Source organism: Frankliniella occidentalis, unplaced genomic scaffold (genome assembly GCF_000697945.3).
Source record: "Frankliniella occidentalis isolate FOCC.00 unplaced genomic scaffold, Focc_3.1 Scaffold77, whole genome shotgun sequence".
Lineage (NCBI taxonomy): Eukaryota > Metazoa > Arthropoda > Insecta > Thysanoptera > Thripidae > Frankliniella > Frankliniella occidentalis.
The window spans coordinates 46,988-51,225 of NW_026267207.1; the positions used below are offsets into that span (position 1 = coordinate 46,988).

Consider the following 4,238-nt stretch of genomic DNA (forward strand, 5'->3'; position numbering starts at 1 on the left):
AGAGCAGCTAGGCGCCTTCTGCGGTTATTGGGGCCATTTTCTCGGCGAGCTACTCAGTGCTGCTGCCTCGGCTGCTGCTGTCGCACTGTCAGAAATACCGTAGGCAGTTACAGTTTGTCTACGGTTCGTACCGTTTCAGCGTACGGTCAGGCCGTAACAGTATGAACTACTCGAGGGGGAAATCACTTGGGTTCGTAGCGTACGGGCTATTTCTGGTATTTCTCGGGTGTTTCTCCTGCCATTTCGGTTATTTCTCGCCTATTTCGGATTATTTCAGGGTATTTCGCGGTATCTCTGAGTATTTCAGGGGTATTTCGAGACTATTTCATCGACTATTTCACGTCTTTTTCGGGTCTATTTCGCTCTTTTTCCCCTTTATTTCGGACTATTTCGGGGGAAGGTGTACGAACTATTTCGCAAGTGATTTCCCCCTCGGAACTACTGTACTTTCTTGTTTGGGCTAAGAGCTGTATTTGACTTAATTCCCCAACATTTTTGCAAGTTACGGTCTGTTCTGTATGACACGGACCTTAACCAAAATTTGCGGTGCCGGACCAGGCAACACATTTACAGCGCAGACCGTAGGCCATTGCCGTGTTTTTTTAAACAGTGGCCTCGCGTGCCTCGCGAGGTATGGGCCAAGGTCCTTTACGCCGCGTAGAACGCGGAGAAGAATCTCGGAGCAAACAACGGTTGGGTAGAAAACGAACGAGTAAATGAATACCCTCGCAGAAAGCTGTCGCCGAGTCCAAGCACGAATATTTTGTGCCGGATATCGCAAAGCCGGTTACATGAAACGCCGTAAGAGCCTCTTGGCCTTGACCGACTCGTCAACCTACGAACGACAGTCCAACACAGTCAAGACCCACCGTTCGTCTCGACTGCCGCGTCCCCCCCCCCTCTTCCCCCTCCCCCTCCCTGGAGCATGAAAGAGAAAGATAAACGAACGCGACGCCCCCCGGGGAATTTAATTTGTCGCGCGAGTCGAAGATGTCGGCGGCGGAGGTCCCATCTCTCCTCCAGTCAGTCAGTGAGTCTGTCTGTCAGTCTGTTTGTCAGTCTGTCTGCGAGGATCCCGAGAATGTCGCCGCCAATCAGACGAGTGACGGGCGGGCTGTCACATCTCGAAACGGAGGACAGTGAGGGGGAAGGAAGGCGAGGAAGGAAATTCAAAGGATCAGTGTGTTTGAATAGGCCATCGCAGTCTATTTAAAGCAGACGTTATCGCAAAAGAACAAACTCATTGATTTTATAGCTCTGGTGGGTGAGCTGTGTCTCGACGAGCGTCTCGGAACGAGAAACTGCCACACCAGTTTGCAGCTTATTTCTATATCAGATGTTAGAGACGCACCGAACCACCATGACACACTAACTGAGGTTAATTATTTTAAATATTATGTATCATCTGCTGGCAAACCCTACTTCCGCTCCACTGGAATGACCTTGCAGTCCAAGGGTCGCACGGCGGCGGCAAGTCCTGCTTCACGCTCCGCCCGCTGCGGTGCGGTGGCAACAGCACCCGGCCAGAGAGAGGAGGTGTCTCCACTGCTGCGTGCCACGACGTCCCCCGAGCGAGAAAGTTTATGCACGCCGGAGGAGAAGCACGGCCGCGGGGCGGAGCAGAGCGGAGCGGGCAGCTCCCCGGTGGACGGCAGCCAGCAGGCGCCCGCTTGACAGCCGCCAGCAGCGCTCGACACATTCATAAGTTTGGTGAATGAACACGGTGGTGCCGCTCGGTTGGTTGGCGAGGTTGGGGTGGGGCAGGACGCACTGCCCAACACGGCTGGACTTAATCAGGAAAGAAAAGCGGGACGCGCACCTGATACACGATGCTGAGCGCGGCCGCCCACATTTCAGCCTACATCACACACCAAGTGTGCGGTCGTTTGCTTACCGCTGCCTCCCCCTTTTCGTCCTCCTCCTCGTCCTCGTGCTCCTCGTCCTCGTCCTCCTCGTCCTCGTCCTATCCTATCGGCCCAGGACGGCGCAATCACGCCTACGCCGCTGTCCGCCTCATGCAGCGGCTACACAAAGAAGCATCTGCAGAGGCGGGGGGAGTGCAGCGAAAAAGACATGCGGAGAGGACGAGAGGGGGAGATAGGGGGATGAAATGGGGCGGCTAGTGGGAGTGGGAGAGAGGGGAAGAGAGGGAGAAGGTTTAAGGGGGATGAGGGTTAAGATGGCATGGCTGCGGCCGCATTCTTGTTGAACTTGCCAACACTCTCGGCAGAACTTGGAGGAGCCCCCCCCCCCTCTCCCCCCTTAGCCTCATGAGGGGGCGGCGTGGACTTACAAGCTATGGGATTTCTAGCCGCAACACCGCCCCTTATTTAATAAAGGAATTCAGCGCAAGCCTCATCCATTATTGAAATAGCAAAGTAACCTCTTTTGCAAAACTTGTTGTTGGGCCCTGGCCGCTAGCAAGCCTCGCCAGACTACGACATGCTGACAGCCCGAGAGAAAGATAGAGATAGAGGGGGGGGGGGAGGGCGAGACAGCACGCGAGAGAAGCGAGTGTGTAAGTGTGTGTACGGAGAGATGAGAGAGTGAGAGAGAAGGACTATCTCCTCAGACCTGCTGGACGCACCCGACTGTGATCAGCACATCCCCTGCTGCATCCGGTTCGGGTCCGATGAGGTGTGCGAGGAAAGGACAGGGAGAGGGAGAGAGAGACACGCGCTCTCGCCGATATGCAAGCCCCTGTCGTGATATACGGCCATGTGTGCGCGCGCGTGCGAGGGTGTCGGCAGGGGCATAACCACAGAGCCACTCTGAGCCGCCCTAAAGGGCCCGCCCCGCCCGGCCCCAGCGCCGCCTCCCCCACTCCCTATCCCATTCTCTCCCCGGATGCACAACGCACCCAAGACACCTTTCGTTTTCACCACCCCTCCCCGTCTCACCTGGTAAACAAACCGTAAAAAAAGAGTGGGTTGATTTTTTTTTGGAGGAAAAACGAAAATGTAAAGAATTAAGTAAGAAAGTAAGTAAGTAAGTAAGTAGTAAGCCTCTGTTCTCTCCCACCCCGTGTCCTTGTAGGGCGTGCCCTTTCTATCCACCAACCCCCCGCCTACGCTGCCTCGAACCGCCCTTCGCAGACTGCCCTTGGCAAGACGGCAAAACCACGCAAGCCCAACTTGTATCCCTAATTCCTGCTGCCCTTCGAACCGTGACTCTGCCGAATGAAATACGCGTCGCCGGTGCTCGCGCCATCGTGTCACTCCGATGTGCGAGTCGGGGCTGCCCCCACTGCCCCGCGCTGTGAGACAAAGAGGCAGAAAGCTGGACAAATTTTCACTTCTTCCTCATCGGGCGACCCTGGCCCTGACTTTTGCACCCCGAAAGCATTCTCATGCAATTTTCATCAGCATCAGTCAAATTTTTTCTGTTATGTATAATTTTGGGAAGTGTGTATTCGTATCGTATCGTCTCCGGCGGGGCGCGGATATTTTGAGTTCATTGCTTCTCTTTAGACCCTTTAAACAACGAAAAGCAGTCACTCGAGCAGCAACGCCCCACGCTCGCCCCACGCTCCTACTTCTCCATCTTCTTCTCCAGCTCCTCACTTCCTTTCTTGTAAAACCCGCAAGCCGCGGCCGGGAGCAGCGGCTGGAGCCCGGCCAAGAAGAAAGGAAAAAGTTGTGCGAGGGCATGTTGTACGAGAAGGCGCCCGGGGGGAGAACGGGGGAGGAAAAAAAGATAGGAGGAGAATCGGAATTAAGGCGAGCAGGAGCAGCAGCAGGAGATGAAGGGGCCGTGGGCCATTATGACCCCCTCCCCCCAACACACACGCACACTCATCTACACACACACACACACTTACATACACATTCACATACACACACACACACACACAGACCAAGGAATCAGAACGGCTGCAGCGCTCGCGCCGAAGTACCCCCAATAATGAGATTCCCCGCCACATCTTACACCCCACCCGCCCCTTTGGTTCTCCTCCTTCCAGGAACACCAGGACCACCGCCGCCTGCCCCAGGAAGACCTTGCCCTTGGGACGGCTGCCCACCGGGCGTGGCTAGACTGACACAGTAGTAGCGGCTCTCCAGGAAGGGGGCGCGGAGCGGACGCCGAAGTTGAAAGGGGAAGAGGGGGGGGCAGTGGAAGGAGGCGAATCAGGTCGCATGAGTTTCGGCTCATTACTATTCCTCATGGCCAGGCGCCAGGCGCGCCATGGCCGGCCTGCCGGACCCCCCTCCCCCCATCTCAACTAGGCCACCGGGGCC

At 55.9% G+C, this 4,238-nt stretch overlaps 1 protein-coding gene across 1 annotated transcript in view; it reads right to left on the minus strand.

Annotated features, from left to right (window-relative positions):
• Nucleotides 1–4,238, minus strand: part of LOC113207216 (uncharacterized) — a gene marked incomplete in the record, with an annotated part of 224,296 nt that overhangs the window by 46,844 nt on the left and 173,214 nt on the right.